Here is a 12,950-nt window from a genome sequence, read left to right as displayed (position 1 = left end):
ATATAAGCCTCTACTATCGGCTGTGATATTCCCCAGAGATGATAGGTCAGTTTTATATAAGCCTCTACTATCGGCTGTGATATTCCCCAGAGATGATAGGTCAGTTTTATACAATAATATAATAATATATGCCATTTAGCAGACGCTTTTATCCAAAGCGACTTACAGTCATGTGTGCATACATTCTACGTATGGGTGGTCCCGGGGATCGAACCCACTACCCTGGCGTTACAAGCGCCATGCTCTACCAAATGAGTTACAGATATAAGCCTCTACTATCGGCTGTGATATTCCCCAGAGTTGATAGGTCAGTTTTATATAAGCCTCTACTATCGGCTGTGATATTCCCCAGAGATGATAGGTCAGTTTTATATAAGCCTCTACTATCGGCTGTGATATTCCCCAGAGATGATAGGTCAGTTTTATACAAGCCTCTACTATCAACTGTGATATTCCCCAGAGATGATAGGTCAGTTTTATACAGGCCTCTACTATCGGCTGTGATATTCCCCAGAGATGATAGGTCAGTTTTATACAGGCCTCTACTATCGGCTGTGATATTCCCCAGAGGTGATAGGTCAGTTTTATACAAGCCTCTACTATCGGCTGTGATATTCCCCAGAGATGATAGGTCAGTTTTATACAGGCCTCTACTATCGACTGTGATATTCCCCAGAGATGATAGGTCAGTTTTATACAAGCCTCTACTATCAACTGTGATATTCCCCAGAGATGATAGGTCAGTTTTATACAGGCCTCTACTATCGGCTGTGATATTCCCCAGAGGTGATAGGTCAGTTTTATACAGGCCTCTACTATCGGCTGTGATATTCCCCAGAGGTGATCGGTCAGTTTTATACAGGCCTATACTATCGGCTGTGATATTCCCCAGAGATGATAGGTCAGTTTTATTTAAGCCTCGACTATCGGCTGTTATATTCCCCAGAGGTGATAGGTCAGTTTTATATAAGCCTCTACTATCGGCTGTGATATTCCCCAGAGATGATAGGTCAGGTTTATATAAGCCTCTACTATCGGCTGTGATATTCCCCAGAGGTGATAGGTCAGTTTTACATAAGCCTCTACTATCGGCTGTGATATTCCCCAGAGGTGATAGGTCAGTTTTATATAAGCCTCAACTATAGGCTGTGATATTCCCCAGAGATGATAGGTCAGTTTTATATAAGCCTCTACTATCGGCTGTGATATTCCCCAGAGATGATAGGTCCGTTTTATATAAGCCTCTACTATCGGCTGTGATATTCTCCAGAGATGATAGGTGAGTTTTATACAGGCCTCTACTATCGGCTGTGATATTCCCCAGAGAAGATAGGTCAGGTTTATATAAGCCTCTACTATCGGCTGTGATATTCCCCAGAGATGATAGGTCAGTTTTACATAAGCCTCTAATATCGGCTGTGATATTCCCCAGAGATGATAGGTCAGTTTTATATAAGCCTCTACTATCGGCTGTGATTTTCCCCAGAGATGATAGGTGAGGTTTATACAGGCCTCTACTATCGGCTGTGATATTCCCCAGAGATGATAGGTCAGTTTTATATAAGCCTCTACTATCGGCTGTGATATTCCCCAGAGATGATAGGTCAGATTTATACAGGCCTCTACTATCGGCTGTGATATTCCCCAGAGATGATAGGACAGTTTTATACAGGCCTCTACTATCGGCTGTGATATTCCCCAGAGATGATCGGTCAGTTTTATACAGGCCTCTACTATCGGCTGTGATATTCCCCAGAGATGATAGGTCAGTTTTATTTAAGCCTCGACTATCGGCTGTGATATTCCCCAGAGGTGATAGGTCAGTTTTATATAAGCCTCTACTATCGGCTGTGATATTCCCCAGATGTGATAGGTCAGTTTTATATAAGCCTCTAATATCGGCTGTGATATTCCCCAGATGTGATAGGTCAGTTTTATATAAGCCTCTACTATCGGCTGTGATATTCCCCAGAATTGATAGGTCAGTTTTATATAAGCCTCTAATATCGGCTGTGGTATTCCCCAGAGATGATATGTCAGTTTTATATAAGCCTCTACTATCGGCTGTGATATTCCCCAGAGATGATAGGTCAGTTTTATATAAGCCTCTACTATCGGCTGTGATATTCCCCAGAGATGATAGGTCAGTTTTATATAAGCCTCTACTATCGGCTGTGATATTCCCCAGAGGTGATAGGTCAGTTTTACATAAGCCTCTACTATCGGCTGTGATATTCCCCAGAGGTGATAGGTCAGTTTTATATAAGTCTCTACTATCGGCTGTGATATTCCCCAGAGATGATAGGTCAGTTTTATATAAGCCTCTACTATCGGCTGTGATATTCCCCAGAGATGATAGGTCAGTTTTATATAAGCCTCTACTATCGGCTGTGATATTCCCCAGAGATGATAGGTCAGTTTTATATAAGCCTCTACTATCGGCTGTGATATTCCCCAGAGATGATAGGTCAGTTTTATACAGGCCTCTACTATCGGCTGTGATATTCCCCAGAGATGATAGGTCAGTTTTATACAGGCCTCTACTATCGGCTGTGATATTCCCCAGAGATGATAGGTCAGTTTTATATAAGCCTCGACTATCGGCTGTGATATTCCCCAGAGGTGATAGGTCAGTTTTATATAAACCTCTACTATCGGATGTGATATTCCCCAGAGATGATAGGTCAGTTTTATATAAGCCTCTACTATCGGCTGTGATATTCCCCAGAGATGATAGGTCAGTTTTATACAGGCCTCTACTATCGGCTGTGATATTCCCCAGAGATGATAGGTCAGTTTTATACAGGCCTCTACTATCGGCTGTGATATTCCCCAGAGATGATAGGTCAGTTTTATATAAGCCTCGACTATCGGCTGTGATATTCCCCAGAGGTGATAGGTCAGTTTTATATAAACCTCTACTATCGGATGTGATATTCCCCAGAGATGATAGGTCAGTTTTATATAAGCCTCTACTATCGGCTGTGATATTCCCCAGAGATGATAGGTCAGTTTTATACAGGCCTCTACTATCGGCTGTGATATTCCCCAGAGATGATAGGTCAGTTTTATACAGGCCTCTACTATCGGCTGTGATATTCCCCAGAGATGATAGGTCAGTTTTATATAAACCTCTACTATCGGATGTGATATTCCCCAGAGATGATAGGTCAGGTTTATATAAGCCTCTACTATCGGCTGTGATATTCCCCAGAAATGATAGGTCAGTTTTATATAAACCTCTTCTATCGGGTGTGATATTCCCCAGAGATGATAGGTCAGTTTTATATAAGCCTCTACTATCGGCTGTGATATTCCCCAGAGATGATAGGTCAGTTTTATATAAGCCTCTACTATCGGCTGTGATACTCACCAGAGGTGATAGGTCAGTTTTATATATGCCTCTACTATCGGCTGTGATATTCCCCAGATGTGATAGGTCAGTTTTATATAAGCCTCTACTATCGGCTGTGATATTCCCCAGAGGTGATAGGTCAGTTTTATATAAGCCTCTACTATCGGCTGTGATATTCCCCAGAGATGATAGGTCAGTTTTATATAAACCTCTTTGTTACGGATACAGTTATCCTGTGTGTGTGTGTATCCTGTGTGTGTTTCTTTTCTCTCCTTCTCCCCTCACAGGTGAAAACCATCACTCCCCAATCAGTCAACAATCAATCATCAATCAGAAGACACACCTCCTCCTATTTCCTGACCTATCACAGTTCCTTCCCCATGGTTTAAAAACCCCATCATTTGTTTGTTCTAAAGCTCAGCTCAGCTCAATCTCTAGCTCAATCTCTCTGTAAATGCCATGTCTGTAGGTCTCTGTGTTTCACTCTCGCTTTGTGTCTTAACCTCTCTTTTGTTTAAAGCACCTCCATAGCACTTTGTCATCACCTGTGAGTATTGTTTTTGGTTATGGTGTTTGTTTGTTTGCTGGTGGGAAAAGGGGAAACCAAGACAAGTCGCCCATGGGCATACACTACCCGTAGGTGAACTTTGTTAAATACACTAGGTAGAACTGGGCGGACCACCCACTGTATTTTTGGTTAGTTAGTTAGTTGTTAAAGTAGGCTAGTCTAGCTTAGGGGTGTGTTTTTGTATATTTATTGTTTCTTTCCTTGGGTCCAGCTCAGCCCCTTTTCCTGCTCCCCCCATTACCGTGTGTTTATAAATAAACCTAGAGTTTGACGGTAGATTTCTGTTGTCTTGGTTATTTCGTGCACACTTTTACTTTGTCACAATAATAATTTGCATGAGTTATGTTACGGGTCTCATTACCATCCCCCCCTAGACTGTCGGGCCAAAAGGGATTCGTAACATAAGTGGGGGCTCGTCCGGGATATGTCATTACTGACACCCATGCCGCTCATGTAGATTGTTGTAGTGGTATAGTTCAGTGTTGAGCATCATAGCTGAAGTAGCATTAGTGTTTGCTATTTTCTTTGGCACTTGTGAAGTAGTGTAAAATGAATACTTTTGATTTGAGATCCTTTTTGGATAACCCTTCGTGGGAGGTTTTTGACAAATGTCGTAGAGTTGATTTAATGACCTTGGCTGACCATTATTCAGTATCGATTCCGCAGAGTTTAGTTAAGGCGGAGGTTAAACGGCTAGTATTAAATGTATTGTTGGAAGAGCAGGTGCTTGTGTTACCGCTGCCTGAGCCTACTACCCCTGTAGGGGATGTTGCTGCTCATGTGAGCCCATTGGTGTCTGATAATGAGGGCGAGCCTAAAACACCAGCCACATTGTCCCGTTTTGATCCACTCTCCCCACTGTCAAATGGTGATGCCAGGAGGGATGTCCGCTTAGCACAGTTCCAACTGGAGGTGGAAGAGAGAGCCCAAATTAGGCAAGAGACTCTCCAGTTGGAGATGTGTAAAATAGAGGCAGAAAAAGAACGAGAACAACAGCATTTGGTGATGTGTAAAATTGAGGCAGACAGAGAACAAAGGCAGTTGGAGTTCAAAATGCGCCAGATGGAACTGGAGGCAGAGACAGCGAGGCTAGCCTCCGGTCCTACTGTGCCTGCTTGTGAGCCGTCCTCACCTGCTGTGTCAAACACGTTTGACATTAGTAGGCAGATTGCCTTAGTACCTTTGTTCAGAGAGTCAGAGGTTGACTCCTATTTTTGTGTATTTGAGCGTATAGCCGTAGCATTGAAATGGCCTGAAGAGGTATGGTGCCTATTACTTCAGTGTAAATTAACTGGTAAAGCCCAAGAGGTTTTGTCAGCGTTACCTCTGGAGGACAGTTTGAATTACAAAGTGGTCAAAGCTACTGTTCTTCGTGCCTATGAGCTTGTGCCTGAGGCATACCGACAGAGATTTAGGTCTCATAGAAAGTCTTCTAGTAAGACTTATGTAGAATTTGCTAGAGACAAGGGAAATCTGTTTGATAAATGGCATGCTGCTAGTAAGGTAACTGATTTCAACTCTCTCTGGGAGTTAATCTTGTTGGAAGAGTTTAAAAATTGCTTACCCGAACGCATTGTAGTTTACCTAAACGAACAGAAAGTATCCTGTCTGGCAGAAGCGTCTGTGTTGGCAGACGAGTTTGTGTTGACGCACAAGAGTGTGTTTTCGGCTCAAACCGAGAGTAGAGCCACTGAGTTTCCTACCTTTAGCCCTAGTCGGCCAGCAGTAGTATATCAAGCACGCCGGAAGAATGAGCGTCCCTGTTTCTATTGTCATAAAGTAGGACATATGATTAATGATTGCTTCCTGCTTAAACGCAAACAAGGGATGCCTCTTCGTGCCAAGCCACCAACAGGTGTTGCTCTAATTCGTACGGTTAAGAGGTCGGCAACAAAACAGGTGCCTCAGGGTAACTGTAGTTTGAAAGTCTCAGTCCCCGACCGCAGATATGAACCATTCATTTTCGAGGGGTTTGTGTCCCTAACGAATGACGAAGCGTCTCAACGACCGGTTAAAATCCTTAGAGATACTGGTGCGGCGCAGTCGTTTATATTGTCTGATGTGTTGCCCTTATCTGACGATACATACTGTGGTTCCAGTGTGTTAGTGCAGGGTATTGAAATGGGTTTTGTCCCAGTACCATTGCACTTTGTAAATGTACACTCTGAGTTAATCAGTGGAATATTCAGAGTGGGGGTACGTCCTATGTTGCCAGTGAAAGGTGTGACCTTTATAATGGGTAACGATATTGCCGGAGGAAAGGTAGTACCCGTATTGGAAGTATTGGATAAAAGTGACCACTCTCTCTCCAATGAGCTGGCACAGAGTTATCCACATGTGTTCCCCGCTTGTGCTGTCACTCGTGCTCAGGCACGACAAGAGGGTGACGAGATAGATTTGTCAAACACTGTTCTGTTCAAAGAGGTTGATCAAGAGGATGGATTGTGTGATACCTCTGAGAAGCTGATCACCTCTGACAAACAGCCCAGGAAAGAATCAAAGAACATTGAACTTATTGCTGATGCAATACAGTTACCAGTCACTTGTGAGCAGCTGATTGCTAACCAAAAGGTTGACAACAAGCTTGCTAAATGTTTTTCTAGTGTTGTCTCATTGGAAGATGTGAAGAAGAAGAACGTGGCTTACTTCATTGATGGTAATCTCCTCATGCGTAAATGGAAATCCCATGTTGACGCGGATGGAGATTGGAATGCTGTTTACCAAATAGTGATTCCTACAGCCTTTCAACAAAATGTGTTATCCCTTGCTCATTTAGGAATCACAAAAACTTATGATCGGATCCTTCGACATTTCTTTTGGCTGGGTTTAAAACAAGATGTGGCTCAGTTCTGTCGGAAATGCTACACCTATCAAGCAACACCCATATCGTATCAACGCTTCCAAGAGGAAGATAATGAGGGATGAGGTGAGATATTTGTTGGAGAATGACCTCGCTAAGCCAAGTTCAAGCCCTTGGAGTTCTCCTTGCATTTTGGTTCCTAAACCTGATGGTACGTCCAGGTTATGTACGGATTATCGAAAGGTAAATTCTGTCACAATGCCAGATTCGTTCCCGTTACCCCGACTGGACGACTGTATCGACACTATTGGTGCTGCTAAGTATGTAACTAAGTTAGACCTCTTAAAAGGTTACTGGCAGGTTCCGTTAACTTCACGTGCTTCTGAGATTTCTGCCTTTGTGACCCCAGACAACTTCCTACAGTACTCAGTCATGGCTTTTGGGATGCGAAATGCACCAGCCACTTTCCAACGACTGGTTAACTCCGTATTAGCTGGCGTTCCTAATTGTAGTGCATACCTTGATGACCTAGTGATTTATTTGTCTGAGTGGTCAGATCATGTTGACTCGCTAAGGGTCGTATGTGAATGGTTGGCAGCTGCTTCTCTAACCCTGAACTTGGCAAAGTGCGAGTTTGGGAAGGCTACTGTTACCTATCTCGGTAAAGAGGTTGGCCATGGACAGGTGCGCCCTGTTGGTGCCAAGGTCTTGGCTATAACTGCATTCCCTGCACCTACCACCAGACGAGAGCTACGCCGCTTTTTAGGGATGGTTGGCTACTACCGTAGCTTCTGTAAAAATTTCTCTGCGGTAGTTGCTCCATTGACCGATTTGCTTAGTCCAGCTAGATCATTTGTGTGGTCCCCTGATTGTAAGAGAGCTTTTGAATCTGCGAAAGCACTCTTATGTAGTACACCTGTACTTGCTGCTCCAGATTTTGAACAACCGTTCAAACTTGAGGTAGATGCTAGTGCCAGAGGTGCTGGTGCTGTTCTACTGCAGCAGGACAAGAGTGGAGTGGATCATCCCGTTTGTTATTTTTCACGTAAATTTTGTTATGCAGGTGAATGAGGACCCAAAAGCGACTTGGCGAAAACAGAGTCTTTATTCCAGTAAAGGATAAAAGCAATACTCCTGGACAATCAGAGCAGAAAACAAAACATGAAAAAACTTAAATACACTCGTAGTGACGAGGACAGACTGGAGACTCGACCATTAACTGCAGGTTGCCTCGGGAAGGCACCGACCGTAGCAGACTCAGACACCTGCTCATACGCAGCATCTGAAGGAGACAAGACACGACAGGGCGAGACAAAGACACAGCACAGCGAACATCATACAAGGATCCGACAGGACAGAAACGGAAAACAAGGGGAGAAATAGGGACTCTAATCAGAGGACAAGATAGGGAACAGGTGTGAAAAGACTAAATGAGTGAGTAGGAGAATGAGGAACAGCTGGGAGCAGGAACGGAACGATAGAGAGAGGGAGGGGGAGAGAGAGGGATAGAAAAAGGGAACGAACCTAATAAGACCAGCAGGGGGAAACGAACAGAAGGGAAAGCATAATGACAAGACAATATAAGACAAAACATGACAAATTTAATAAATGTCAAACAAACTATGCGACAATAGAACAAGAAGCTCTTGCTTTGTTGTTGGCTCTGCAATACTTTGAAGTATATATTGGTTCCAGTGCCCTACCCGTGATTGTATATACTGACCATAACCCCTTAGTTTTTCTCCACCGAATGTACAACCAGAACCAGCGCCTTATGCGTTGGGCGCTGATTGTACAAAATTATAATTTGGAGATCCGCCACAAAAAGGGTTCTGATAATGTGTTGGCAGATGCTTTGTCTCGTGTGTGAAAATGATTTCTGTATGTTTTGCAAGGTTGTTGCTTTGTTGTGAGTATTCATTGAAATACTGTAGTCGCAACCCCTAGGGTTGCTCTTTTAAGGGTGGGAGTGTTACGGATACAGTTATCCTGTGTGTGTGTGTATCCTGTGTGTGTTTCTTTTCTCTCCTTCTCCCCTCACAGGTGAAAACCATCACTCCCCAATCAGTCAACAATCAATCATCAATCAGAAGACACACCTCCTCCTATTTCCTGACCTATCACAGTTCCTTCCCCATGGTTTAAAAACCCCATCATTTGTTTGTTCTAAAGCTCAGCTCAGCTCAATCTCTAGCTCAATCTCTCTGTAAATGCCATGTCTGTAGGTCTCTGTGTTTCACTCTCGCTTTGTGTCTTAACCTCTCTTTTGTTTAAAGCACCTCCATAGCACTTTGTCATCACCTGTGAGTATTGTTTTTGGTTATGGTGTTTGTTTGTTTGCTGGTGGGAAAAGGGGAAACCAAGACAAGTCGCCCATGGGCATACACTACCCGTAGGTGAACTTTGTTAAATACACTAGGTAGAACTGGGCGGACCACCCACTGTATTTTTGGTTAGTTAGTTAGTTGTTAAAGTAGGCTAGTCTAGCTTAGGGGTGTGTTTTTGTATATTTATTGTTTCTTTCCTTGGGTCCAGCTCAGCCCCTTTTCCTGCTCCCCCCATTACCGTGTGTTTATAAATAAACCTAGAGTTTGACGGTAGATTTCTGTTGTCGTGGTTATTTCATGCACACTTTTACTTTGTCACAATAATAATTTGCATGAGTTATGTTACGGGTCTCATTACCATCCCCCCCTAGACTGTCGGGCCAAAAGGGATTCGTAACACTCTTCTATCGGCTGTTATATTCCCCAGAGATGATAGGTCAGTTTTTATATAAGCCTCTACTATCGGCTGTTATATTCCCCAGAGATGATAGGTCAGCTTTATATAAAAGCCTCTACTATCGGCTGTGATATTCACCAGAAGTGATAGGTCAGTTTTATATAAGCCTCTACTATCGGCTGTGATATTCCCCAGAGATGATAGGTCAGTTTTATATAAGCCTCTACTATCGGCTGTGATATTCCCCAGAGATGATAGGTCAGTTTTGGCATTTAGTGGATTTATTGAGTCTTTTAAGGTTGTCTGGCAGTAAGCCAATACAAAAATACAAAAAACGATTCAGTACACCCAATATTCCAACACAGTACACCCCCATTATCTTACACAGCACATACATAACCAACACTATAATACATTAGATTATTTACTCATCATTGTATGATAAAATTATATTAACAATCTAATTGCACATAAAATGTGCTATATTAAGACATTCTATTCAGTCTGTGTGACTGACAGGACAGATGACCAATGGGGCTGAGTTTGGACCCTCAGAATTATCACAAGGGTTGAAATACGGATAGAGTTTCTCAGTGAAGGTGTTGCCAGTGAAAGAGTAGATATGAGACCTGGCCTCCACATTGTAGAAGGAGATCTGACCCTCCTCATAGTCCACAAACACCCCCACCTTCTGGAGCTTCTCTCTCAGGGAAATGGGGACACGAGTATAGTTGCAGGCCTGGTACTTATTTTTACCTCTCATATACACACTCCACCGTCCACCCTCAGGGCTCTCAGTTGTAGGTTCTTTTCTCATGATGGACTCTTTGGCCACTCCAAAAATCCACTCAATCTTCCCCTTTACCTGCACCTCATAGTAGAATCCCCCTGAGGAGAAGCCCTCCTTTCCCAGGACAGAATATAAACAATCAAACCTCTTTGGGTTGTCAGTGAGAAGCTGTGGTCCTTGTTCATATCTCACTTGTTTCCTGTCCTCAGACAGGATGAGACAGCGATGTGCTGTATCAGGGTCTAGAGTCACATCCACTGCACACCTACCTCTGCATCCTCATCAGCTCGGCATCACACAACTTCTCCATCTCTTTGATAACTGTCTCCTCCAGCTGAGACAAAGTTCTCTTCATGATCCCTGCACACAGTGCACTGTGAACACTGATCTCAGACCAGTCCTTGGTGTTGGTGGGGGGGCTCAGGGATAGGGAGCTTTGGAGGAGTTGAAGGTGATCCTCAGTGTGTGAGAGCTGCTTCAGCTCAGTGCTTCTCCTCAGTAGCTCATTCATTTCCTGCTCCAGCTCTTTAATGAACCCTTCATCCCGCATCTCTGCTACTTTCTGCTTCTCCTCAACCACCTCAATGAGCTCAGCCTGGCTTCTCTCAATGGAGCGCACCAGATTAGAGAAGATCTGCATGCTGTCCGCTATCTCTCTCTCTGTGTCTCTCTTCCTAAACTGTACTAAGTGTTTGATCTTCCGAACCTTCTGCAGTCGCTCCTGGATCATCTGCTGCACGTGTGCCTCCGTCTTCCCAAGCTGAGCCTTCCTCTCTCCACACTCTTCCTCTAGAGGGACAATGTGGTGAGTCTTGTGGTCTGTCTCATGACAGAACTGACACACGCATGTCTGGTCAGTCCTACAGAACAGCTCCAGGAGTCTGCCGTGCTTCTTACACAACCTGTCTTCCAGGTTCTCCACAGGGTCGATCAGCTTGTGTCTCTTCATGCCTGTAACTCTCTGATGAGGCTGCAGGTGAATTTCACAGAAAGAGGTCAGACACTCCAGGCAGGACTTCAGGGCCTTGAGCTTCGTCCCAGTGCAGACATCACAGGCCACTTCTCCAGACTCTGTAAGACTTTGGTTTGGGCTGCCGGGAGCTTCCACTTGAACTGACCTCCTAAACTGAGCAGCCATCTCAGAAATGAAGGTATTGACGAGAAGCTCAGGTCTCGTGAAGAACTTATACTTACACATTGGACACTGCCACAGGTCAGTGGTATCCCAGTATCTGCTGATACAGACCTTGCAGAAGTTGTGTCCACATGGAGTGGAAACGGGCTCAGTGAACACATCCAGACAAATAAAGCACTGGAACTGATCTTCAGACAGGAAACATCTAGGGGATGCCATTTCTGGAACACAACAGAACAAACACAGAACAAACACATCAAAAGACGTGCTGGAATGTGTCAGCATTTAGACAGTAAACGTTGTACCTTTTTCTCACTCTCATAGTGACCTTGGTGTCTGCAGTTCAGTTCTCACTCACAAGGTTTTGCTATCTCCCTATTAAGCATCTTCACCATCTCATCTCGCTACTCACCCGAGTGTTTGTTATTCCCTTTTTATTTCTCTATGAAAGGTAGACTTGTCAGCTGCAGTGTTCTTTTTGGGAGTTGCTGGAGAAAGTTTGTTTCTGTGTGCAGATGCCAGCTCTATATTTAACTTTCACTTCAGCAAATTGACATCATTTAACTCCACCCTGCTCTGCTCTTTGCAAATATTTGCCCTTAAAGGGACAGAGTTGATATTTTACCAGCCTGTCTAAAGTCTCTTCTGATGTTTTTCCTCACATAATTTTGTATTGTAAATTTTTGATTATTCGAATCAGCTGTGTAGTTCTAGGGCAAAAACCAAAATGTGCTCCCCTTGTGGTCCCGAGGACCGTGTTTGGGAAACCATGCTCTATCGTGTGTGGGATGTCATCTAATATAATCATTTAGCTGCTATAAATTCTTGATTGAATTGTCTGGAAAGCCTCAATGCTTCAGGAAGCTTTCCCCATCACTATTTCATACCAGAACGCAGAGGAATGTGTCAAAATTGTGAAGTAGTTTACTTCAAAGCAGTGTGTCGATGCTTGTATCTGTCAGAGTCGTGTGTATAGGTGGCAGGGAAGTCAGGAGCAGGAGAATCAAACTTAGTGGAATGGAGTTGTTTAATGACTTTAAACAAAACATAACTCCAAAACTGTGAATAATATAAAACAAAGTGGCTACGAGGACCCGTCGCGCACCAATACAAACACGAAATCTGAACAACAAAGAATCTCCGACAAAGACATGAGGGGAAACAGAGGGTTAAATACACAACAGGTAATGAATGGAATTGAAACCAGGTGTGTAGGAAGACAAGACAAAACCAATGGAAAATTAAAAATGGATCAATGATGGCTCGACTGCTGAGCACCGCCCGAACAGGGAGAGGCATTGACTTTGGCAGAAGTCGTGACAGTATCACTTTATCAGAACCATGTGATCAATAACATCCAAAGCTTATTTTTGTCAAACAACTACCTGATTGGTTTGGTAGAAGACAAAAAGGCTACCCTGCGCAGGCGCTACGGTGTGTGGATGTCATCTATAATAATTTGGCTACAGTAATGTCCCCAAAAACACTATAGTAATTATTACAGTAAACCAAAACACTACAGTAACTATTACGGTATACTACAGTTTGCAAAAACACTACAGTAAATACTATAGTATA

General features: G+C 43.5%; 1 protein-coding gene and 1 pseudogene across 1 annotated transcript in view; one reads left to right on the top strand and one right to left on the bottom strand.

Moving 5' to 3' along the window:
- LOC124040068 (neurotrypsin-like) overlaps positions 1-12,950 on the top strand; it is a 47,506-nt gene that overhangs the window by 23,761 nt on the left and 10,795 nt on the right. The window lies entirely within an intron of this gene.
- LOC124040070 lies at positions 9,327-11,913 on the bottom strand (annotated as a pseudogene).

This window comes from Oncorhynchus gorbuscha, linkage group LG07 (assembly GCF_021184085.1).
Source record: "Oncorhynchus gorbuscha isolate QuinsamMale2020 ecotype Even-year linkage group LG07, OgorEven_v1.0, whole genome shotgun sequence".
Taxonomy (NCBI): domain Eukaryota; kingdom Metazoa; phylum Chordata; class Actinopteri; order Salmoniformes; family Salmonidae; genus Oncorhynchus; species Oncorhynchus gorbuscha.
Note: the sequence above shows the minus strand (reverse complement) of the source record. Positions and strands in the feature narration are given on the sequence as shown.